Source organism: Zingiber officinale, chromosome 10A (assembly GCF_018446385.1).
Source record: "Zingiber officinale cultivar Zhangliang chromosome 10A, Zo_v1.1, whole genome shotgun sequence".
Lineage (NCBI taxonomy): Eukaryota > Viridiplantae > Streptophyta > Magnoliopsida > Zingiberales > Zingiberaceae > Zingiber > Zingiber officinale.
This window is the reverse complement of record NC_056004.1, coordinates 17,026,329-17,053,386: the sequence shown is the minus strand read 5'-3', so window position 1 is coordinate 17,053,386 and position 27,058 is coordinate 17,026,329. Positions and strand designations below refer to the sequence as shown.

Sequence of the window (27,058 nt, the reverse complement as noted above, 5' to 3'; positions counted from 1 at the left end):
TCTGTTAGCTAGAGCCCTAGAGCCAATCATTTGATGATTGTATTATGGACTTGTTGTATCATATTCTATATAAATAAAGGCATTTGGTTTTTGGTTATTATACTTACTTGTATTGGTGCCAAATAAACTAAGTAAAATAACGTCCTTGAGTAGAAGGTTCTCACCTATATCAATCGGTTAGTTGAACCGATAGTGAGATGATATAGGGAACACTACTCTTAATCATTCCTAGTCGAGTATTAACATTCAGGGACAATGTTAATGCAATAAGACTAGCATGTAGGTCAACTCGATGACTTGATCTCACAAGTCATGGATATAGAGATATCAAGTTGACACATGGGTATGCATTAGAGAATGTATACTGAATGACCCGCCATGAGAAAGTATCATGGATAGTTATATGAGTGTCATATACTTTCTCATGTGGCTATTAGTATGACTATTAGTCCTTAGACCTGAAGTCATCATGGTTCCCTACATAAGGAGTTATGTACTTTGGTTTCGTCAAATGTCATCCGTAACTAGGTGGACTATAAAGGCGATTACTGGGTATGTAACAAATTATGCGTAGGGATGTGAGTTATGTAGATGGGATCTATCCCTCCTATATGACGGGAGTGACATCGATATTCTTGATAGAGTGAGACCACGAAGTGTATGGCCATGCCCAAATGAGTCAATATGAGATATTGAGCTCATTTAATTGAGTGAGTCTACTTGGAGTTCAAGATTTAGATTGGTCAGAGGATGACACGGTCTATGCCTCACATTGATCAATCTAGATGTCTAGGATAGAAGGACACTTGTCATATATTGTGAGGAGTCACAATTAGTAGTCGCAAGGTGATGTTGGATCTCAACATTCTTGTAACTTGGGTAGTAATGATGTATTGCTAGATACCGCCCATTACTTATGCTTCTAAATGAGTTTAGGGGCATTGCCAACGTTACAAGAACCTATTGGGTCACACACAAAGAACAAGTGGATGGAGATTAGGTTCATATGATGAACCAAGAGGATTAGATTCATGTGATGAATCAAATTGGATTAAGAGTAATCCTAATTGGGCTAATTGAGTTGGACTCAAGTTGATACATGTGTTCAATGAGTCTAATTTAGATTATGACTCATTGAATCAATTTAATTAAATGAATTAGATTCATTATATTAAATTGGCTTGAATTAAATGGTTGGATTAGATCAACCATGAAAGAGATTAAGTCAAGTTTGACTTGACTTGAGAGGAAGAGGAAGAGTCAAGTTTGACTTGACTTTATGCCACATCATTTGTGACTTGGCATTAGGAGAACTAATGATGATGTGCCACATCATCACATGTGCCACCTCATGGAGGTTACAACTATTCTCTTTAATGGCCTCCACATTAATTGTGATTAATGTGAAGGGGGTTACACCACTTGATGGAAAAGAGAAGTTTTCTTTTGGTGAATAACTCTCATTCAAGTGATCTTCCTCCTCCTAAGCTCTCTTCTTGCTCCTTCTCTTCTCTTGGTCGTGGGTTTCAAGCAAGGGAGAAGAAAGGAGAGTGAATCTAATCCAAGAAGAAAGGTTAGTGAAAGTCACATAGAGATTTTAGAGGAGTGTGTTCTCTTCTTTTCCTTTCTTCTTCTTCTAATCCCATCTGAGAGCATCAAGAAGTGCTAGCACACTTGTGGTGTTCTCTTCTCCATCCTTGTGTGTTAGAGAACACATCTTGTTCGTGTGGATACTTCTAGAGGATTGTCTACGTTGAAAATCTTGAGATCCGGCGTTCCTTGGACTTGCAGGATTGCGAAGGGCTTCGCTTCAAAGGTATAACCTTTTTCCCTTGTAGATCTAAGTGTAGATCTAGGTAAACTCGTACTCGTAGTTTTTCAAAAAAATTTTCTTTGCACGGATCCGTTGGCTAGGGAGTTTCGGGGTTTCCGTTATGCGAAAAAGCGGTTTTCGCGGCCCGAAAAACCCAACAGTGGTATCAGAGCCACGTGCGAAGGCGTGTACGAGTTTATTTTGGTTTTTATGAAAAATAAACATTCTGTTAATTTCTGTAATTTCATGATTTTTATAGTTTTAAAGGGTATTTTTCTTGTAGAAGCGAAGCACAAGTGTTTAGACACTTGTAGGCTTCGACTACCGAGAAGATTTTTCCGTTACGGCAATGTTTCGACCCAAAACTTTTTGGGACAGTGGGCTAAGGCGCTGTAGGATCGCTTAGGAGCAACTCACGATGGTTAGATCGCGGGTAGGTGTACTGCCCCTAACCCCGCAAGGGGATTTGCTCCGCGATTGCGCTCGAAATCGCTAATCGGGACCGCCGGGAAAAATTTACTCATAAAATTGTAAAAATTATGAAAAATTACAAAAAATTATGAAAAATATATAATTTAGAATTATATATTATTTTTGTGATAGTCATGACCCAAAAAGACCCAATATGATTGGATTTGTGTTGTAATTTATAATACGGCCTGCGTGTCGTCATGTGTTTGTGTGTGCTGTATTTGATACACGACCTGCGCGTCATGCCTCCCTATTTATATTCTGGTTGTAAATTAGATTTAGACTCGAATGTAACTCGAGTTTCAAAATTTAATGTAAATTTTGAAGCGGTGGAAGGTCCACTCAAGACGGAGTTACGAGGAAGGTGCGAGCAACACAAGGTGGTCAAAAGGAAGGTGCTTGAGAAGCTGTTGACCTTAGGTTGACCATCCGATCTTCTCATTGGCTTGAGAAGATCGTAGTAGGGTCATGACATAATCACAAAGTTATTTAATTAATTGCTTTTGTGTGTATGTGATGCATGCTAGTTAATTAAGTAATTAATTAGTGCCTAACGATTAGATTAGATCTAAGTCGTGCACATGATGCACCCTTCGATTAGATTAGATCTATCGAGTATATGATACGCATCATCGTTTAGATTAAATCTAAATCGCGACAACTCGTAATGCCTACCATGCCGTGATATCTGCCACTACCTCGATCGCATGTTGTTATTGAATCTGCCAAAGCAGAGCAACATATACTATCTTGGTAGGGTACGGAGGGACAATCTTGGTCCCGCCTATCAACGCATGGGTGAGTATAACTCAATTAGATTGAGTAACTAGTTAACTCAATTGGATCGAGTTTAACTATAGGCATTATCCAATGGTTGGTAGATAGGTCAAAATCACGTTTATATTAACTCTTGGGCGTATTAGCCAAAGCTAACTCGAGTTTTAATATAAATGCGGATTTTGATCCTATAAACAAGAGTTGCATAGAGATGTAATTGGTAATTAGTTACCTACCGATCATACTAAGTCTTGGGCGTATTAGCCAAAGCTAACTCAAGGGTTAGTATGATATGGATCTTGTCCCACATGAATTATAGAATTCAGTGGGAGTATCATTTAGTTAAAGGCCTAATTAAACGATTTAAAGAATATGATATTTAATTTCTGCATTTATTTCTATTGTAGAATTTCCATGACGTCAAACACGAACAACTTCTCTCTGCGTTCTGTCCTTAAGAAGGGCAAGCTCAACGGAGCAAATTTCCTGAACTGGTACAGGAACCTGAGAATAGTTCTCACCCAGGAACGTAAACTGTACGTTCTGGAGCAGCCCATTCTGGAGGCACCTCCTACCACTGCCACGCGAGCTGACAAAGATCACTACAACAAAAACCCTCATAGACATCAGTGGAACAACAACGGTTTTAAGCAAAAATCGATGTCTTTGAGTATTTTACACCGGTTTTTTCAAAAATCGGTGTCTATGAGCGCAGATTTTAGCTCATAGACATCAGTTTTTTAGGCGATGTCTATGAGCGCCTTTTTTTTCGTTAATAGACACCGATTTTAACTGCGGTTTTTAAAATCCGGTGTTAATGAACCAAAATAAAATATTTTAATATTCCCACAGCCAAAATTTGCTCCCTCTAAACCTAAATCTATATCGCGCCCCTTCCTCACGCGACCATCTCTCTCGTCTAAACCTAAATCTAAACCTCCGACCATCTCTCTCAACCTCATCTGCCTCTTCTCCTTCCTAGATCGACGCCCTTGCTTCTCCGTCCGCGTTGTGAAACCTCGGCCACGTTGCTCGCAGTCTCGCTTGTTTTTTTTGTCGGTCCAGTCCGCGGAAGAAGAAAAAAAAAAGCCGTGTCGCATCAAAAAAAGCACCGCCCGCGAGCGAGCTCCTCTCCGCGAGCCCTAGCCACCTTCCTCTCCGCGAGCCACCGCCCTCTCCACGAGCGAGCTCCTCTTCACTGCTATGTGGAAGCCAATCTCCGCCGCCGGACACTGATTGTTTATAGCTGAGATCCCCTTTGCTGGACTTATTGATCTCCGCCTCTCTCCTGCGTATTTCAAGCTCTCGCCGCCCGCTCCGCCGCCACCGCTCCCACTGCGCCACTCGCTCTCCGGCCCGCCTATCCATCTGCCGACTCAAAGGTCGAGGATCGCCCCTCATTCACTGTCGAGGCCTTCGCTGGAGCTGTTGTCTACTTTCGGTACTGAAGATTCCTTTGACTTTTGCTTTTTGATCTTCTAATCTACGAGGATCGGAGGTCGAGGCCGAGTTCTGACGCCTTAGGGGTATTGTGTTATTGTCCGTTATGCTGGTTTTTTTTTATTGGGGTTTTGTTGGTGGTTTCCTCAGAGTGTTCGGACGGCAGCGTCGTTTTCAAGTTCTGTGATGCTAGCGAGGTGAAGTTGGAGGAGGTCGCTGTTTCTGAGAGCTCTGTGCTCGGGAGGGATCAGGAAATTTTAGAGAAAACGGAAGCAAAAGATTCCAAGCAGAATGATTTCCGTTAGATGAAGCAGGAAACAACAAAAAGGTCTGGTTTCGAGGCGCAGGAATCGGATTCGGTGGGTGAAGTAAGAGACGAAGGGTTGGAGTTGCTTGAGTCGATCGCTAAAACCGAAGTCGGGATCTGTCTGGAGGAGAAAGGAGTGGTCGGAGAAGGAACGGTTTCTGTTTTGGAGATTGATATGCAAAAAATGGACGAAGACAGTGAAGCATCTAGGACAGCTTCAGAAAGTTTTGTCTCCTCAGGAGAAGATGTTGAATCTTTGATCAAAGGTCAGGAAGAAAATGTTGGTAGAACTACCGAGGAGGAGTTGATCCATGACTTTGGAAAAGATGATTCTTCCATGAAAGTAAAGGTACTAGAAGCTATTGACTTGAAAATTCTTGCTCAGCAAGAAAACCGACTGGTTGAGTTGGCAGATAGCAATTCTGATTTGTCTGTTCTGTCATCGAAAGATCCCATCTCTCTAGTTGATGGCAACAAAATAGAGCTGAACTTTGTTGGTGAAAATTCACAGTTATTCTGTTCTGTTCCGAATGAATTGGAGGAAGACCCTATAGTTGTAATTGCTCCAGAAGAACAGTTGGAACAAAGTGAAGATTTTTGAGTTGACTGTAGTATTTTATAAATCACTTCAATTGTCAAGGTCATTTAGAATAGTTCTGACAAGGTCTTAACTATTATGTGCCTTCATATTGTTTGCTCTGAGTTAAAGCTAGTGAATGCTCAGATTTTGGAAACCCCTTCCATTCTACTCCCGTCAGATGTGTAGATGCGGAGGATGTTGGCATTTACCATAGTGGCACAAGTTGGTGTTGTCCTAGATCAAATAATTTGGGGGAACTATTGACTAACACCATCAAACATATTTAAAATGATTATAATTGAATTATAATATGCTTCATTTCTGTGTTACTAGTATGTTCCAATTTACGTCTAGAAGTTTGTGAACTTTGTTTGATTATTTATTGTCTGCTATCTATATATTGTATTGCCATTTCTTTTTGGAGAAGTGTGCTTCAATTTTTTTCCCCCTGATGAAATCATCATTGTATTTGTACCTCCCTATATGCATTCCTGAACAAATGGTTTAGAATTTAAGCTTGTGCTATCTGTAAATATTCAGTTTTTTGCTGCTAAATTGTGTTCGAAGTTAACACTTTTATCATGTGTATTTCTATACACAAGAAAAACATAATCAGGAATTTCACTGGTAGCTAAGATCTGTTATTTTGACAATGAGGTTAGTACTAGTAATGCGTGATATTTACCTTTTCTTTTGTCTTGGCCTTGCTAGATGTTGTCTGTTTAAACAAAATTTCAAAAAATTGTTTTCATAAATTAGTTGATGCTATTGCAACTGGCCTGAAAATTCACAAATTCCATAGTTCAGGACCTTTTAGCTTTTCTTTGGGAGTTATCAGTAACATCAAGAAATTAAATGAAGCGAAAGCGGTTTCTTTACGAGTTATCAGTCATGTTTCACGAGGAAGCATGGTTTTATAAATTCTCAGTTTATATCTTAAAGATTAATCATTTTTCAGTTTCTGGAATGTCTGGGGCTGCAAGTGAGAAATTGTCCTGATAATTTCATACTTCAGATCCTTGAATGGCTTATCTTTTTCATTTCAAAGGAATTATGCTACTCCATCTTGTCCTGCATTAGCATCATTTTCTCATATGACTGACAGTTACATCTGCTTTGACTTCGTTGTCAGTGGTTTATCAAGAGGCAAAAGAGAACTCTTTTTGAAGTTCTTGAGAAGGTGAAAGCCGGTAAAACCAGAAAGTTCATACCTAAATTGGAGCACTCTTTCGACGTGCATGGTATCCGGAATAGATGAATTACTGTAACTCTGTGATCCATTGTGGTTTTCGCAGAGTTGATGATTCTCGGCTTCATCTCCTTGCTGTTGACATTTAGTCAGGACCAGATCGTGAAAATCTGCGTGCCAAAGGCAGTTGCAGATTCTATGCTGCCATGTCGCCCTGATGCAGAGTCAACTGGCAGAAATAAAAGGCGGCTGCTCGCGCTGGTGCTGACGGAGTCACACCTGAAGCGCAGGATTTTAGCTGCTGGTGATTCAGTGGTTGAATGCCCCCCAGTGAGTAGTGCACAGCAACTTCCAATTCTCTGATTGTTTGGTTGAAAATAATCTATTGTAAACAAAATCTAAGAAGCTTTCACTAAAATGTTCAGTTGCGATCACTTGTAGGAAAAGGAGCAACTGATTACTGCCACAGGCTTGCACCAGTTGCACATTCTGATCTTGTTTTTGGCTGAGTTTCATGTGGTAAATAGTGCTCTTATAATGGTCCTTGGAAGAGCAAAGGTGAATCTGCAGTGACAGAGTAGTGGATTACATTATGTATCATTCTGAATAATTCCATAGCATTGCCTGAGGATGATTTAGTTTAGCTGTTGCAGTATCCACTTTGCATTGATAATCTTCTCTTGGGCAGATACACAGATGGAAGGACTGGGAAACGGATACGACATCGGCTGAGTATGCCTTCACGACTGGTATATATATGTTCACTATTTTTTGTTTTTTTGTCCCAGATTTGCATCCTTGGATCCTAGTTTGAGTGGTAAAAGTGTAGAACCAGTATATCGTGATGCAAAAGGTTTGAGTTCTCTGACACAGCATTGAATTTGAAATTTTTTCATGTACATTTGGAAGCCCAGATTCTACCGGTTTTGTAGTTTTATATTTGCATGTTTCTGACTGCTGAGTGACTGAATTATTTTCTGCAGGGAAAGCTATTTCAAAGGAAGAGCTACTGAAACCAAAGGAGGGAGAGAAACCAAAGGTATTTTTCACACACTTCATCTTTGATTTGGTGGTCATGTTTACCATACGTGTCAGTTAATTCCCAAGAGCTATATTTTTTTGTTTCACTTTTATTGTTAGCTATATGAGCACAACATGTTATGCTTTTGATTTATTATTACAACTATTTATCAGAAAGGAGAATTATTGGTACACTTTTGATTGTTTAATTATAGGCTCTCTTAGTTGGAAGCAAGTGTAGTGTTGATTGTGTAGGAGTGATTTGTAACCCTTATTATTATTTATTAGTTTTTGCACACTTTTTTATGTTGGATCCATTGCTGTCTAGTTGATTTTTATTTGCTCTTTTTTTTCTTTAAGTTCACTTCCATTTGCAATCTCTTCATATATTAGTGACTAATGGTTGGTTGCTGTTCCTGGATTTGTTATAGCGCTATTGGTTGTTTCTACTAAAGAAAGTTAACTTTTATCAGGAATATTCTTCTGTGATCTTCCTACATAATTGGGAGACTTTGTAAAACCAAAGTAACTAATTTATTAGGTTGAAATGATAGATAGATGAGTGATCTCAGTCTTGGCATGACTAACATTTTTTTTTTTATGTTCAAAACCTTTCATTTTGTTTTGTATGGTTCTCTCTAAGAGCATGGACCTAGTTATCTTTTAACAGCTGAATATGATTCTTTTACTTCATTTGTAACTGCAAATTCAACTTTCTGATACCTTGTGAATCACTGAAGATCCTTATTACAAGCATTGAAGTAAGCATTGATGTGGTTGAGATAAATGATGAATAGGTCTCTTTTTAAGCATTCAAATTAGTCATCTTGTTACCTGGTGCTCTTACTACTTTTTCAACTATGATTTTTGGTCTTGATTTACTAATATATTATTTATGTGTTTTTACAGTTTACAAATCTCAAGTACTCCAGAGTTGAAATTGATGAAGTGCGGTTCGAGTGGGCTGAATGCATGCTAGATTACATTTGAGACAGTTGTACCTTGATGTGTTAACAGAATGTTATACTTTGATTTTGATATCTATTAGCTAGCTTTTGATGTAAAAAGAATGTTTGGGTATTTTATGGATATTGTTGTAAGAAGACTATTTATATAATTTGTGAATATTTGTGTATTTTATGGATATTATTGAATGAAGAATATTTGTACAATTTGTGAATATTTGTGTATTTTTTTTTGTTATTGTCGGTTTTAAAATCAAATATGTTCTGTTAAAAAATATACATATTACATCGGTTTTCCACCGATGTAAAACCGGTGTTATAAAGTAATATTACATCGGTCATTTACCGCTGCCAAAACTGGTGTTATTAACATACAATATTACATCGGTTTTACACCGTTGATGAAACGGTGTCGTTAAGTGATACTACACCGGTTAATAACCGATTCGAAGACCGGTGTCGTTAAGTGATACTACACCGGTTTTAACCCGATGTCTAAAATGACAGACTTTTGACATCGGCTTCATAGACATCGGTCGAAAATCAAATAGACACCGGTGGAAAACCGATGTCTATGTGCGATTTTGTTGTAGTGGATACTTATAAGAACATCAAGATGACGCATTAGATGTGTCCTGTCTTATGCTCGCGACCATGAACTCTGAGCTTCAGAAGTAACATGAGTTGATGAGTGCTTATGATATGGTTGAACATCTTTGTCACCTATATCAAGGACAAGCAAGGCATTGGAAGAGGAACTCCAAAGAATACCTGGAAGATCTTAAGAAGAAGAGAAATAAGATTTCTACTTCAGGTATACATGTTATAGAAGTCAACCTCTCTATTTCTTCATCGTGGGTATTAGATACTGGATGTGCTTCGCACATTTGTACTAATGTACAAGCGCTGAGAAATAGCAGGGCATTGACGAAGGGTGAGATAGACCTACGAGTAGGCAATGGAGCACGGGTTGCTGATGTTGCTGTAGGAACTTATCATCTATCTCTGCCCTCTGGGCTTGTACTAGAATTAGATGATTGTTGTTATGTGCCTACATTTACTAAGAACATTATATCAGTTTCTTGTTTGGACAAGAAAGGTTTCTCGTTTACAATAAAGAACAAATGTTGTTCCATCTATTTAAACGATATGTTCTATTGTAGTGCACCTTTGATAAATGGACTCTATATTCTAGATCTTTAAAGCCCTATTTATAACATAAATACCAAGAGGTTCAAGTCAATGACCTGAACCAAACCTATCTCTGGCACTGTCGCTTAGGTCATATAAATGACAAGCGCTTATCCCAGCTCTATAAGGATGGTTTGCTGGACTCATTTGATTTTGAAACTTATGAGACGTGCGAGTCATGCTTATTAGGCAAGATGACCAAGACTCCCTTCACTACAACAAAAACCCTCATAGACATCAGTGGAACAACAACGGTTTTATGCAAAAATCGATGTCTTTGAGTATTTTACACCGGTTTTTTCAAAAATCGGTGTCTATGAGCGCAGATTTTAGCTCATAGACATCGGTTTTTTAGGCGATGTCTATGAGCGCCTTTTTTTCGTTAATAGACACCGATTTTAATTACGATTTTTAAAATCCGGTGTTAATGAACCAAAATAAAATATTTTAATATTCCCACAGCCAAAATTTGCAACACTGTGAAGTTCCCTCCAAACCTAAATCTATATCGCGCCCCTTCCTCACGCGACTATCTCTCTCGTCTAAACCTAAACCTAAATCTTCGACCATCTCGTCTAGATCAACGCCCATGCTTCTCCGTCCGCGTTGTGAAACCTCGTCCACATTGCTCGCAGTCTCGCTTGTTTTTTTTTGTTGGTCCAGTCCGCGGAAGAAGAAAAAAAAAAAGCCGCGTCGCATCAAAAAAAGCACCGCCCGCGAGCGAGCTCCTCTCCGCGAGCCCTAGCCACCTTCCTCTCCACGAGCGAGCTCCTCTCCGCGAGCCACCGCCCTCTCCACGAGCGAGCTCCTCTTCACGACCAGCCACCTTCCTCGCCGCGAGCCACCGCACCTTCCTCGCCACGAGCATCCGCGAGCTGGAGCTCTCCGCGAACCCTATTCCTCTCCGCGTGCCACCTTCCTCTCCGCGAGCAGTCTCCTCACCGCAAGCCCTAGCAGCAGCGGCCAGACACCTTCCTCGCCGCGAGACACGACCCTCTCCGCGAGCCCTAGCAGAAGCGGCGCGGTCCAAATCCTGGTTGGGAAAAAATAGTACCACCATTACCATCCAGCAGCAAGCCATCCTGGTCCTGCGTTGAATCTTCATCGTCGCTCTGGTAATTTCCCCTCTTTTCTTTATTGGATTCTTGCCTAATTGTCTTCTGTTTCCTTAGGGAATCACTAATAGTTAGGTTTTGTTTGGATTCATGTGTTGGAACAAAGTTATTTGGTTGATTATTTTATTTTTATTTTTTTGGCAAGAAACAAAATGGCCAAATTAATCTGGGTAGATTTCTGGTTTGGCTGGTTCTTCATGTTTGTGCCTCATATGGAATCAAAAAAATTGTTTCTTTTTAAACCCATGGATTAATTCTAAAAGGCGTGAACTTTCTTGCTGAATTGGTCTTGTAATCCTTCAGTTGAAGCTCGTTTAATCTATTAGCATTATGGCTTCCTATACTTAGTCACACTTCCTTTTTTTTTAATTTTTAATCCAAATATTAGGGGGGTTTTATTGTTGTTTTTAGTACCTTCCTAGAAATGTGTTATGGACGACTATAAAGAAGTAATTAGTTCTAATTCATAAAGAGATAATGCTGATTTCTTGCTTGTAATCTGTATTTTACTTATTTGCCTGTGCATTCAATCTAGTTATAGCATCTTTGAAATGAAGAGTATTGAAACCTATTTGATCCCACTTCTATCCAGTTTTTCTTGAAGGAACTCTCATTAAGTCTTCTTCGTAAGTTGTATAGTAAACCATGAAGAGTGTTTGTTACTCAGTTATGTGATTACACAAACCATGGAAGTGTTCAAGAGATTTGTTATATTAATTTAGTTTGATTTATTTGCATATTGTGCAACTACTAACTCGCCATTGAAAGAAGCTAACTTTATCCAGAGGATTGGAAGTGCAAGTATATCCATGGTTAACAAAAATATATTAGTGTATGCATAGATGTTATGTGACTGATAACTGGATTGAACCTTACTGATATGAGGTTAATCTATGATGTGAACCTTACTGATACATGGTAAAAAGTCAAACTCTTTGACTACCTCCTTAATGTCTCCTATTACTGATCTTTCAAGCCCCGTTGTGTCCATTACTATTACTATGAAGAAATTGAAAGGAAAGAACTACGCTTTGCGTGCTGCAATAGTTTGAGTTTGGTTTGTGGTTCATGATGTAATCGGCGATCTCTTCCAATTAAGATAAGACATTGGGATAGTTACTCACATTGGTTGACTTTAGATTTTTGAGTTGACTGTAGTATTTTATAAATCACTTCAATTGTCAAGGTCATTTAGAATAGTTCTGACAAGGTCTTCACTATTATGTGCCTTCATATTGTTTGCTCTGAGTTAAAGCTAGTGAATGCTCAGATTTTGGGAGCCCCTTCCATTCTACTCCCGTCAGATGTGTAGATGCGGAGGATGTTGGCATTTACCATAGTGGCACAAGTTGGTGTTGTCCTAGATCAAATACTTCGGGGGAACTATTGACTAACACCATCAAACATATTTACATTGATTATAATTGAATTATAATATGCTTCATTTCTGTGTTACTAGTATGTTCCAATTTACCTCTAGAAGTTTGTGAACTTTGTTTGATTATTTATTGTCTGCTATCTATATATTGTATTGCCATTTCTTTTTGGAGAAGTGTGCTTCAATTTTTTTCCCCTGATGAAATCATCATTGTATTTGTACCTCCCTATATGCATTCCTGAACAAATGGTTTAGAATTTAAGCTTGTGCTATCTGTAAATATTCAGTTTTTTGCTGCTAAATTGTGTTCGAAGTTAACACTTTTATCATGTGTATTTCTATACACAGGAAAAACATAATCAGGAATTTCACTGATAGCTAAGATATGTTATTTTGGACAATGAGGTTAGTACTAGTAATGCGTGATATTTACCTTTTCTTTTGTCTTGGCCTTGCTAGATGTTGTCTATTTAAACAAAATTTCAAAAAATTATTTTCGTAAATTAGTTGACGCTATTACAACTGGCTTGAAAATTCACAAATTCCATAGTTCAGGACCTTTTAGCTTTTCTTTTATTTGTACAGAGGATGCTTGTCTGTTTTAGAAGGAATTTGATTAAGTGATCATTCATAGAAAAATTGATTTTACATATGACTAGATTCAGAATTTAGAAATTCTGCAGATTTTTTTTTAAAAAAAAATGGTTAGGTGTCACTTTTTTTTCCCCTGAAACTGACTTATGTATTTCTCCATGTTGGATAATATAAACCTTAAGAGTTGCATATTATGTATATCTTTTAGTAGGCCTCAAGTGAGATGGAATGAAGACAACTTGTATGAAATTGAAGCCAATAAACCAGTGAGGCAGAAAATAACTGAACCTAAAACACCTTATCATCCTATGGTTGAGGATGATGGTAAGTCCGCAAATGTTGATTTATTCAAACAACTTGCACTTTGATCTAATATCTATTTAACAAGTTAAAGAGGGAATAAATAACTTTCAGATGCTTAAAACTTATTCATTGGTAATGCAGGTTGTTTATCGCCAAGAAGAGCTTCGCAGGTCCAAATCATCCTCATCTTCTATTGCTTGCTGATTTTTTCCCCCTTTGATGAAGTGTCTTCTTTCTAATTAGAAAATCTTGGACCAGTTGAAGTTTCTGTGTAGGTACGGATGTGGGCATATTGATTTAATCCTGTGATTAGGTTCAGAATAGATAATTAACATAACATTTCTTCCACTGATACTGTCTTTATCTGATTATTTTGTGTTGCTAACAATGTGGTGCAGCCGTGGAACTATCTATGCTAGTGTTGTCTTCTAAAATAGTTCGTGTATTGCCGTTAATGTTGTTCTATGGAAAGAATTTATCTCACAATTCATTGTTTACTTAACATTTTGTTCCTTGCATTTCGCTAAGTTAGTTTGCTAAAACAAAAGAACACTTCGTAAGAATGTTTTCCTTATTTTCTCCTCCTTGGTAATATTTTAAGAACTATTGGCAATGCACTTATTGAGATTGTTTTCATGTCTAATTTGAATATTTTGATCTCTGAGTGTCTGGAATGAGAAGATTAAGTTCATAATGTTATGAATGGAGTGAACTATTGGCAATAACACTGCTTGAACAAGAAGCAATTTTTGTTCAGTGGAGTTGAAGGAGAGTTTTATTTTTACTGTATTCATCTATTTATTTTAGTCTTAAAGTTCTCCTGGTTAATGAAGTTAGAATGATTAGTTACCATATGAATGCATATTAATGATCTTCATTTTTGTTGAGTCTCATTAATGATCACTTCCATTCAATAACATAACTTGAAGTTTAGTTTTACTATAAGGGCGTGCTCTACTTATTTTTTTTTCTCTTTTTACCCCAATTCTAGGTGAAAGATTTTCTGAGATAGTTGGAAGCCCTTATTACATGGCTCCAGAAGTTTTAAAACAGAATTATGGACCAGAAATTGATATATGGAGTGCTGGAGTTATACTCTATATCTTACTGTGTGGAGTTCCACCATTTTGGGCTGGTAAGCTTTCTATCAATAAATCCATTTTGCACACTTCATTATTTGTTCTACCACTTTCTACAAATAAGTTACTTATTGTCTACTGTAAGCTTTCCATGAATAAATCTTCATTTTTTCCTTGTTGAATAACTTCATTTTAATAATTTTTCCCAAGTCATCCTTTGCTGCTTTACAACCTAACCATCCACAAGCATTGTCAAGCCTTGGTAACATATACATGGATTGGTAAGTTTTAGAAATGTTTGATGACAACTGTGCGGATACTTTATTTTTGTTTCTTAATGAAACTTCTCTTCATGCAGCAACATGATGAGTGTTGCTGCATCATTCTATAAGGCAACTTTAGCAGTTACAACAGGGATATCTACGTCCTTCAACAACTTGGCTATTATATACAAGCAACAGGTAGACTACTATATCTGCCTTTTTCATTGCTAGTTTGAGAGTTATTGCATATTGCCTCATTTAATGGAAGAAAGTCATATAATTTGTCTATCATCTTCTTTGCTGTCTTTGCCCCTAGTTGGAAATTGATTGTTCTCTTGTATTACACCAGGGAAATTATGCAGAAGCGATAGCCTGTTACAATGAAGTTCTTCGCAGACTGCTACTGATGGTCTTGTCAATAGAGGGAACAAGATGGCATCAGAGGTAGTACAATAAATAGTACAATAAATCACAGAAATCACAATGAAGTTCTTCTGGTTGGTAGCAAAAATCACAGAAAATAGGGGGCTTAGTGCAGGATATTCAGGATACCAAGATGACATCAGAGGTAGTACAATAAATAGTAGATCTCTTCATCAGAGGTAGCTTTGTTCTTCTATGCTTCCTTCACTGGATTTGTTGTGCAGTCATATTTCTTTGTTCAACCATTATCATGCCTAGTAATTTGTTGTATGATGCTGTCGGTTCTTATCAATCTGTACACTTGAATTAGAAGGAGCAAATTATCTATGTTATATTCTAAGCAGCATATACTAAGTGTCATATATGAAAGTTTTAGATTCTATGTTATATTCGTTATCTTCCACAGCAGCCTTTAAAAACTCAGTATTCTATTTTATTTGATGCATGTACACATTTGTTTTAGTTATTTGACATATGGTGGATTTATGTGTTTTTACAGTTTACAAATCTCAAGTACTCCAGAGTTGAAATTGACGAAGTGCGGTTCGAGTGGGTTGAATGCATGCTAGATTACATTTGAAGTGCGGTTCTACCTTGATGTGTTAAAAGAATGTTCTACCTTGATTTTGATATTTATTAGCTAGCTTTTGATGTAAAAAGAATGTTTGGGTATTTTATGGATATTGTTGTAAGAAGATTATTTATATAATTTGTGAATATTTGTGTATTTTATGGATATTATTGAATGAAGAATATTTGTATAATTTGTGAATATTTGTGTTTTTTTTTGTTATTGTCGGTTTTTCATTGTTTCGAAAATCAAATTTGTGTTGTAATAAATATACATATTACATCGGTTTTCCACCGCTGCAAAACCGGTGTTATTAACTAATATTACATCGGTCATTTACCGCTGCCAAAACTGGTGTTATTAACATATAATATTACATCGGTTTTACACCGTTGATGAAACGGTGTCGTTAAGTAATACTACATCGGTTAATAACCGATTTGAAGACCGGTGTCGTTAAGTGATACTACATCGGTTTTAACCCGATGTCTAAAATGACAGACTTTTAACATCGGCTTCATAGACATCGGTCGAAAATGAAATAGACACCGGTGGAAAACCGATGTCTATGAAGGTTTTTGTTGTAGTGCTTTAGTGGGCACAGCGAGAGAGCGACTGATTTGTTAGGACTTATACATAGTGATGTATGTGGCCCTTTCAATGTCGTGGCTAGAGGCGGTTATAGACACTTCATCACATTTACTGATGACTTCAGTAGATATGGTTATGTGTACTTGATGACACATAAGTCTGAATCCTTTGAAAAGTTCAAAGAATTCAAGAATGAAGTACAGAACTAGCTTGGCAAGAGTATTAAGATACTTCAATCAGATCGAGGTGGAGAATACCTTAGCCATGAGTTTCGTGACTATCTAGCTGAGTGTGGGATTCTATCCCAACTCACTCCTCCTGGAACACCACAGTGGAATGGTGTATCCGAAAGGAGTAATCGTACCTTATTAGATATGGTACGGTCTATGATGAGTCACACAAATCTTCCGACATACCTTTGGGGCTATGCTCTAGACACGACAGCTTTTATACTCAACCGAGTTCCATCCAAGACCGTGATAAAGACACCATATAGGATATGGACTGGGAGAGATGCCCAGGTGTCTTTCATGAGGATTTGGGGTTGTGAGGCTTACGTTCGACGTCAAGTCTCAGACAAGTTAGGACCCAAATCCGACAAGTGCTACTTTATAGGATATCCCAAGGAAACTAAGGGATATTACTTCTACATTCCCAGTCAGCACAAGGTAATTGTGGAAAGACTGGGGTCTTTCTAGAAAGGGACTTTGTTTCTAGAAAGACTAGTGGGAGCACGTTCGATCTTGAAGAAGTTCAAGATGCGAACAATAGCACTGAAGCCTCGATGGAAGTTGAACTGGAACCACAAATTATTGTGGATGATGTTGTTCCACAAAGAGTTGAGGAACAACAACCAGTTCAAGTAGACATACCTCTTCGCAGGTCTGATAGGGTACGTCGTCAGCCTGAGAGATACTCATTTCTCTTGTTTGACCATGATGACGTTATGCTCATAGAGGATGAGCCTACCACCTATCAAGAAGCTGTGATGAGACCAGATTCCGAGAAATGGCTAGAGGCCATGAGATCCGAGATGGAATCCATGTACACCAACCAAGTATGGACTTTGGTTGATCCACCTGAAGGGGTAAAACCCATTGGGTGTAAGTGGGTCTTTAAGAGAAAGACTGACATGGATGGACTTATCTATAAAGGTCGCTTTGTAGCTAAAGGTTTCAAGCAGATTCATGGTATTGACTATGATGAAACCTTTTCTCCAGTAGCGATGTTTAAGTTCATTCGGATCATGCTTGCTATTGCAGCTTACCATGACTATAAGATATGGCAGATGGATGTCAAAATCGCGTTTCTAAATGGAAACCTACTCGAGGATGTGTACATGACACAACCTGAGGGTTTTGTAGATTCCCAGCATACTAGCAGAGTATGCAAGCTGCATAGGTCCATTTATGGACTAAAGCCAGCATCTCGGAGCTGGAATCTTCGATTCGATGATGCAATCAAATAGTTTGGTTTCATCAAGAACGAAGATGAGCCTTGTGTCTACAAGAAGGTTGTAGGGGATATAGTTGTCTTCCTCATATTGTATGTGGATGACATACTATTCATTGGGAAGGACATCCCTATTCTTCAGTCTGTCAAGACCTGGCTAGGGAGTTGCTTCTCAATGAAGGACTTAGGTGAGGCATCCCGCATTCTAGGGATACAGATCTAAGAGATTGCTTGGCCTAAGTCAGAGTACATATATTGACAAGGTACTCATTCGGTTTGCCATGCAGAACTCCAAGAAGGGATTTCTGCCGATGTCACATGGCGTGAGTCTTTCGAAGACTCAAGGTCCCTCTTCTAGAGAGGAGAGGGACCGCATGGATCAGATCCCTTATGCTTCAGCCATAGGATCTATCATGTACACCATGCAATGTACTCGACCTGATGTCTCGTATGCTTTGAGCATGACGAGCAGATACCAGTCAGATCCAGGTGAAAGTCACTGGATAGCGGTTAAGAATATTCTTAAGTACTTAAGAAGGACTAAAGAATATTTCTTGATATATGGAGGCGATGATGAGCTAGCTGTAAAGGGTTACAGTGATGCTAGCTTCCAGACCGACCAGGATGATTATCGATCACAGTCAGGGTTCGTGTTTTGCATAAAACAAATGGCTTTATTGATATACAAGAATATGATACAATGAGGCGATACATTCATCAAATGATTAGCTCTAGGGCTCTAACTAACATGAACTTGGGGTGGTTCCTAGCATTGCTGACCCTATTGAGCTCTATTGTGACAACAATGGAGCTATAGCACAAGCGAAGGAACCTCGCTCACACCAGCGGACCAAACACATACTACGGTGCTTCCATCTCATTCGAGAGATTATCGAGAGAGGAGATGTGAAGATTTGTAGAGTACCGACAGAGGCTAACATCGCAGATCCCTTGACCAAGGCTTTGGCACAAGGGAAGCATGATGGTCACACTAGGTCATTGGGGCTTAGAGCCTACACTGATTGGCACTAGTGCTAGTGGGAGATTATTAGCTAGCGCCCTATAGCCAATCATTTGATGATTGTATTATGGACTTGTTGTATCATATTCTATATAAATAAAGGCATTTGGTTTTTGGTTATTATACTTACTTGTATTGGTGCCAAATAAACTAAGTATAATAACGTCCTTGAGTAGAAGGTTCTCACCTATATCAATCGGTTAGTTGAACCGATAGTGAGATGATATAGGGAACACTACTCTTAATCATTCCTAGTCGAGTATTAATATTCAAGGACAATGTTAATGCAATAAGACTAGCATGTAGGTCAACTCGATGACTTGATCTCACAAGTCATGGATATAGAGATATCAAGTTGACACATGGGTATGCATTAGAGAATGTATACTGAATGACCCACCATGAGAAAGTATCATGGATCGTTATATGAGTGTCATATACTTTCTCATGTGGCTATTAGTATGACTATTAGTCCTTAGACCTGAAGTCATCATGGTTCCCTACATAAGGAGTTATGTACTTTGGTTTCGTCAAATGTCATCCGTAACTGGGTGGACTATAAAGGCGATTACTGGGTATGTAACAAATTATGCGGAGGGATGTGAGTGATGTAGATGGGATCTATCCCTCCTATATGACGGGAGTGCCATCGATATTCTTGATAGAGTGAGACCACGAAGTGCATGGCCATGCCCAAATGAGTCAATATGAGATATTGAGCTCATTTAATTGAGTGAGTCTACTTGGAGTTCAAGATTTAGATTGGTCAGAGGATGACACGGTCTATGCCTCACATTGATCAATCTAGATGTCTAGGATAGAAGGACACTTGTCATATATTGTGAGGAGTCACAATTAGTAGTCACAAGGTGATGTTGGATCTCAACATTCTTGTAACTTGGGTAGTAATGATGTATTGCTAGATACCGCTCATTACTTATGCTTCTAAATGAGTTTAGGGGCATTGCCAACGTTACAAGAACCTATTGGGTCACACACAAAGAACAAGTGGATGGAGATTAGGTTCATATGATGAACCAAGAGGATTAGATTCATGTGATGAATCAAATTGGATTAAGAGTAATCCTAATTGGGCTAATTGAGTTGGACTCAAGTTGATTCATGTGTTCAATGAGTCTAATTTAGACTATGACTCATTGAATCAATTTAATTAAATGAATTAGATTCATTATATTAAATTGGCTTGAATTAAATGGTTGGATTAGATCAACCATGAAAGAGATTAAGTCAAGTTTGACTTGACTTGAGAGGAAGAGGAAGAGTCAAGTTTGACTTGACTTTATGCCACATCATTTGTGACTTAGCATTAGGAGAACTAATGATGATGTGCCACATCATCACATGTGCCACCTCATGGAGGTTACAACTATTCTCTTTAATGGCCTCCACATTAATTGTGATTAATGTGAAGGGGTTACACCACTTGATGGAAAAGAGAAGTTTTCTTTTGGTGAATAACTCTCATTCAAGTGATCTTCCTCCTCCTAAGCTCTCTTCTTGCTCCTTCTCTTCTCTTGGTCGTGGGTTTCAAGCAAGGGAGAAGAAAGGAGAGTGAATCTAATCCAAGAAGAAAGGTTAGTGAAAGTCACATAGAGATTTTAGAGGAGTGTGTTCTCTTCTTTTCCTTTCTTCTTCTTCCAATCCCATCTGAGAGCATCAAGAAGTGCTAGCACACTTGTGGTGTTCTCTTCTCCATCCTTGTGTGTTAGAGAACACATCTTGTTCGTGTGGATACTTCTAGAGGATTGTCTACGTTGACAATCTTGAGATCCGGCGTACCTTGGACTTGCGGGATTGCGAAGGGCTTCGCTTCAAAGGTATAACATTTTTCCCTTGTAGATCTAAGTGTAGATCTAGGTAAACTCGTACTCGTAGTTTTTTGAAAAAATTTTCTTTGCACGGATCCGTTGGCTAGGGAGTTTCGGGATTTTCGTGACACGAAAAAGCGGTTTTCGCGGCCCGAAAAACCCAACAGGGTCGTGGTGCAGAGAGGGAGCATACTTTTACGCGAAAAAGCGGTACTCGTAGTATAAGCGGTTTTTTGCTAAATTCCTGACCGTCGTGCACATGCTGTTGTTATTATACTTATGCTGCTGGCTGCTTATGCTGCTATTGATAACTTATGCTGTTGTTGCTTACTTATGCTGTTGCTAGTTTATGCTGCTATTACTTATACTGTTATGCTTACATATGTTGAGATATACATCTATTGTATGTGTTTAGACACTGACTCACTTATTGGTATTATGTATATATGTCACATGCTACCCTTGTAGTTATGAGCAGTACTGTAGCAGATCTTTGCTACTTTTGACCGTCTATTACTAGCCTAGGATATGGTTTCAGGTATTGACACTTATTATGATATCACTGTAGTATCTGCTATTTCCCTACGAGAATGCATACCTTTGTATCTCTAGTTCTTTATTTTGTTCATGCACTATCTATCTATTACCCGCTGAGTCTTACTACTCACCACCCCGTAAACTGGTTATTTCACGAGGTAGCAGGTAAAGGATTTATAGAGTCGCCTGGAGATCCTGTCCACCAGTCCCATTTCACATCGAGCACCTTCTACCGTTAGTGCTTTCTTTCGTATTGTTGGTTTTGTACTTGTTCTTGTATTTGTGTATTCTTTTATATGGAGTTTTGTTTTGTGGTATCTTGTATTTGGTTTGGTGATGTCGTGTCAAGTCGAGCCGGCTCACAGTTAGTTGTATTGTTATTTTGTGATCGTTATTTGTGATTTCTGTTGTGTTTTACCTTCAGCCGTGTGGGCTGTTTGATATATATATATATATATATATATATATATATATATATATATATAACTGTGTGGTTGTATTTATTCTTGTTCCAGCCGAGTGGGCTGATTATATAACTGCGTGGTTGTGTATATATTCCAGCCGTATATGATTGATGTATTTTGTATGTATGTATGTTTTAGATTGTCACCGATACAGGGGAGATGCTGCCGGATTTTTGTCTGGCATAGACTCCTCTGGGGGCGTGACACTCACATAGTAGAGAAACAGGGATCCATTCTCCTACTACCCTTATTGTCGTCATAGCACATGTGGTATGAATCACATGTTATGATGTTATTCTCTTTACTAAAAAGAGCGTATGTTTTTCTCAAATTTTATCATCGTACAGATTGTTGGTGTGGTTTGCACTAATGATCTAACTCAGATTTTGATGAATGACAAGTAAGTTAAGTTAGGTTCTGTTGTGATCTAACCACATGATTAAGTGTGCAGTATGAAGTCCAGATATGTTGACAGACCGACCGGATATCTGGCAGGAAACCCAGCTAGGTCAATGGGCTAATTCGATAGCTAGAGGAAGTCCAGATAGGTCAACGGGCTGACCGGATATCTGGCAAAAAATTCAGCTAAGTCGATAGGCCGACTAGATAGCTAATACGAAAACTAGATAGGTCGACGGACTGACCATATATCTGGTAAGAAGTCTAGCTAGGTCAACAGGCTGACCGGATAACTGGCATGAAGTCCAGATAGGTCGACGGGCTGACCGGATGTCTGGAAAACTGGTAAGTTAAGGTAAGTCACTAGAAGAGAGTGACCAAGTGAGAACACATCCAGGTTGGAGGTACAGTAGGCGTCGATCCAGTTTAGGTCTATTTGAGATCCCTAAGCTGAGACTTTGACTAGTTCCTAGTCCAGGGAGGACAGGAACTAATTACTACTCTTTAATTATAATTATGCTAACACTTGTCTTGTAGGTTTGTTGGACTAACATTGTTTTGCAGGACAAAAGAGGGAAATTGCCTTTGGGTGAACGGTGCTCGAAGGCGCCTTCCATGGATATGGAAGACACCTTCGCACTATTCATAGAAGGCGCATTCCACAGGATAAACTTTTGACCTCGTAGTGGATAAGTGTCGGGTTGTTCGAGATCAAACTTGCCTCATTAGAGGTGCCTTCCATGGCTATGGAACACACCTTCCACAGCCTATATAAGGCAGACTCGACCAAGCCTCATTCAACAACACCTATATGAGCAACCACGCATCCGATTGAACTTCCGACTGCTCCAGGCTTCTGCTATGACTCTGCTGCAAAGATGCTACTCCCGACGACTACTCTGAGGACTTCTGATCATGGTCGGCAGACCGATATCGACATGAGCACTTCCACTTCAATCCCCAAACTGTTTGTAAAATTTAATTCGTGTAATTAAATACTACAAAAGGACAAGTGCAGGGTGTTACACTTGTTCTAACTTTTCTTTGTATTTTGATTCCCTCTTCCAGAGGTACCAAAAGAGATTTATAGTGAATTACCTATCGATAGGTCTGCGGGGCCTGGGTCTTGGAGTAGGAGTCGCCGAAGGCTCTAAACTAAGTAAAACGCTTGTGTTCTTCTCGTGCTTGCTTTTCGTGTTTTTCTTTTCCACTACGTTCGTATTCTATTTTTAAAACTAAAAAGATAAGTTTTTCAAAAACCACGTGATTCACCCCCCTCTCACGTGCGTAATCGATCCAACAAGTGGTATCAGAGTGAAATTTTGCTCTGAACTAGTGCAGCCACCAATCAAGCCTGTGAGAATTATTTTATTTTCATTTCGAATTCCAGTTTTTCGCATTCTATTTGAATTGGTAAAATTTTACCTATTCAGATATTTTTTTTTGTTCGGTTTTAATTTGAGATTGGTGCAATACCTCTCAAATTTTTCTATATGTTTAAATATATCTCAAACACTGCTAATCCAAGACCAAGTATTGGTACCTCGTTTTAGTTTTTTTTTACAGCTGTGAAATGGCACAACTTGAAGGGTACATCATCGTTCATCCTCCCCTATTCAATGGTGACAACTTCTCGTACTGGAAGAAGCGGATGGAGAAGTACCTAAAGACCGACTTTGACCAGTGGTTCACCATCACCAAAGGTTACAAGGCTCCCGTCGATAATGACAGAATCCCAATGAACCCGGAACATTGGAATCCGGAAATGAAGAAGAAGGCTCAGATCGACTTTAAGGCTCTCAAGAAGCAACACTACAAGACCGACGGTCCAATCTAAAAAAGAAGAACGCTCTTAAAGCGACGTGGGATGAATCGCCAGGGGAAAATCAGACAGCAAAGAACCGAAACACTCCAACTACCTCGCACTGATGGCATACGGACCAGAATCGGAAAGTGAATCGGAAGATGGGTCCGAACCAGAGTCGAGCCACGAGTCCACACTCATTTCCGAAGGTTCCGATGAGGTACATTTTAGTTTAAATAAAAAGTTCTTTAAAATCATTGCATACTTAAATAGGAAATTAACTACTTATGAAAATCAAATAAACAATCTAAGTAAAGAAAATAAATCACTTAATGAACAACTAAACCAATTCAAATTGAAATCGTAGCTCAAGTTGCAAAACTTGAGGATAATTTCAAACTAAAAAATGAAATAGTTAAACTAAAAGAATTACTTGAAAAATTCACAACTAGATCCAAGTATCTTGACATGATACTTGGATCACAAAGAGCTGTGTACAACAAGTCCAGACTCAGATTCAAGTCTAGCTCAACCAACAAATCCTTTATATCTTTAGTTAACCAAAATAAAAATCAGCTTAAGGCTTGAGTTCCAAAAGCGTGTTTAACCACGCAAGTAGGACTCAATCAATATTACATACCAAAAGATAAAATTTATTACATAAATCAAACCAAATTAAATATCTCTCCCTTAAAATCTAAAATTAAACCTTCTAAATTAAATAAAAAACTTAAATAAAATAACCCAAACCAAAATATAAAACCTAAAATAAAAACTAAGTCAAAAGGCTGCAGAACCAACTCAAATTCAAATTATCATCAAGTAAACTATAACTATAAAAATAATCGACATAAACTCAAAACTTAAAATATTCAATAATTCAGGGGGGGACTCCAAATTAGTTGGCACCTCCAAAATTAATGATGCATCCAAATGGGTATTTAGGAATAGTTTAAATAGGGGCAAAAGTTTAACTTGACCAACAATACTGGTGAAGTTTTGGATAATAGTAGGTTAATGGAAACTCTGCCTATGCATGTCTAGGAAGATATGACTTCAACCTGGTGCATTTGGCTTAGTGGAACTAACTAAAGCTACCCCTTACGGATCCTAACTAGTTAGACCAAGGTTTTGTACAAAGTTCAATGGATAGGACTATTTGGAAAACCTCGAAGGCAAGGTTACTCTAATGATGTCCAAGTGACTCACAATTGCCCAGAAGTTTATCCAAAGAATGTCTATTTGTTGAGCTCAAAGCTAAACTTCAATCTAACACAAAGTTAAACCTAACCCTGAAATTGAACTTAATTCATCTCACAAAATTATAGGATTCCCTGATTGAAAACGTAGATCGGTTGAGATGATTAAGGACTTTAAAATTAAAATTAAAATTAAAACTTAAAAATTAAATTAAAATTAAAATTTAAACTTAAAAATTAAAATTAAATTATATTAAAATTAAAATTTAAACTTAAAAATCAAAATCAAATTAAAATTTAAATTAGTATAATTTAAACTTAAAAATTAAAATTAAAATTTAAACCTAAAAATTAAAATTAAAATTTAAACTTAAAAATTAAAATTAAAATTAAACTTAAAACTCAAAATTTAAAAATTAAACTTAAAATTGAAATTAAACTCAAAATTCAAATTTAAAAATTAAACTTAAAATCAAAATTAAACTCAAAATTCAAAAAATAAAAATTAACCATAAAATTAAACTTAAGATTAAAATAAAAATTAACCATAAAATTAAACGCAAAAGAAAAATTAACTTAAAATTTAAAAATAAAAATTTATCTTTAAAAAGTAAAAATTTTAACTTAAAATAGGCGCCTCCGACACCATCGGAGGCGCCCTCAGGAGAGGCCGGAAAATTCCCGCCTAAGCGTTGGAAGGCGCCTTTAGCAGCTTGAAGGCGCCCTCCATAACCTATGAAAGGTGCCTTCCATGTAGCTTGAAGGCACCTTTGACCCCATATTTTCTAGCGAACAGAATGAAGTTCTATTTGCGAATTTAGTCCCGACAAGGCGCCTTCAAGCCCGGATTTCTCAACAACTTCATCCTCAAAATCTCGAAAATGCCTCCTAGGTATACCTTACCTCAATATGCATCTTCAATACTTAGTTTTTATGCATTTTCTTCTCTATTTATGCTTATATATGTGTATAAAATTAAGAAAAGACAACATGTTACCCATACGCCTAGTAATACTCCCTCTACTAATGCCAGATTCCCTACTGAGCAGCTTAGATTGTCCTTTTTACAGCATACATATGTACCATTGAATTCTAGGTACTTGAATAGGACCTTTTTTATCCAATATTGCACCCCTATCACACAGGTCATTGAGCATTAACAGTTAGAAAAACTGGTTTACTGTAGTCATGCAGTAAATCTGACTTATGTGCTCAGTTCTATAACAACTTAGAAAAGATAGATGACCTGACCTACTCCACCAGAGTTAGTGGAAAGGATTTTCACTTTTCCCCCACCTTATTATATGATAGTTTAGGAATTAGGAGGTCAGCATGCCCATTTTTGTGTTACCCTAGTAGAGATCTACCATTTGGTGAGTTCTACTCCCATATTACATTAGATGCTATCTATATGTATTTTTGGGGGAGGAGAGACTACCTACAGTGACTGACTTTAGGTCACTCTCCCTTAGGGTCCAGGACTATATCCTATATTGAGTCCTGACTACATGCATTCTACCGATCACATCTCGTGACGTTGCGATGATGCAACCCTCCCACTCTTTCTTTTTGTATGCTCTCTGTCAGCGTCTAGACATTGACATTACATTACATATGTTTCATAATATCGTACATGCATCCAGTCTCGTCACTAGGAATCAGGTCCATATACCCTATTGTCATATCTTAACATATATATTTTTTACCATAGGGGTAGATATGACTGAGGGTACGTCTAGCTCCCTTAGTGCATATGACGAGTTTGGTCAGCGTTAGCTAGACCCTAGTGCATATAGACACCACTGCTCAAGGGGTTCTAGCCTGGAGAGGTGGGCCACAGTTAGCCATACCAATCGAGGCCGAGGATGACTTTCCACCTATTCCAACCGAGGGCGAGGAGTGGCTAGAGTTTACGACTGAGGAGATATTTGGGTATCCTCCGACCTCGAATCATTCCTCGACTTCTTTATCCATCGCGGATTGACTCGCTCGACTTGAGGAGTCCTTCGCGCAGCTTCGGCAGTCAGTCTAGGATGGATTCAGCACACTCCGAGGGGAGATGGCCACTTGATTTGCTTCTCTCCGAGACGACATGATCACAAGATTCGAGTAGATTCTCCAGACTTTGCGTGCTCCCGAGCGACCTCTACCACCACCTGCTGACGATAATCAGACTTGATCGTATTACATACATTATTATGCAATGTATATGACTTGACTTACTATTTTCAGTTGGTTTTTCTCAGTCTGATTGGTAAAATTAGGAATGTGTTTCATAGACTA

At 38.2% G+C, this 27,058-nt stretch overlaps 2 long non-coding RNA genes across 2 annotated transcripts; both read left to right on the top strand.

Annotated features, from left to right (window-relative positions):
* Nucleotides 1-7,065: 7,065 nt before the first annotated feature.
* LOC122027869 lies at nt 7,066-7,617 on the top strand. The gene is made up of 2 exons (XR_006124555.1): nt 7,066-7,430; nt 7,561-7,617. It is a non-coding gene; the product is annotated as an uncharacterized LOC122027869 (long non-coding RNA).
* Nucleotides 7,618-10,805: 3,188 nt separating this feature from the next.
* Nucleotides 10,806-13,188, top strand: LOC122028105. Its single transcript, XR_006124643.1, has 3 exons — nt 10,806-10,868; nt 12,595-12,651; nt 13,049-13,188. It is a non-coding gene; the product is annotated as an uncharacterized LOC122028105 (long non-coding RNA).
* The last annotated feature ends 13,870 nt before the right edge of the window (nt 13,189-27,058 follow it).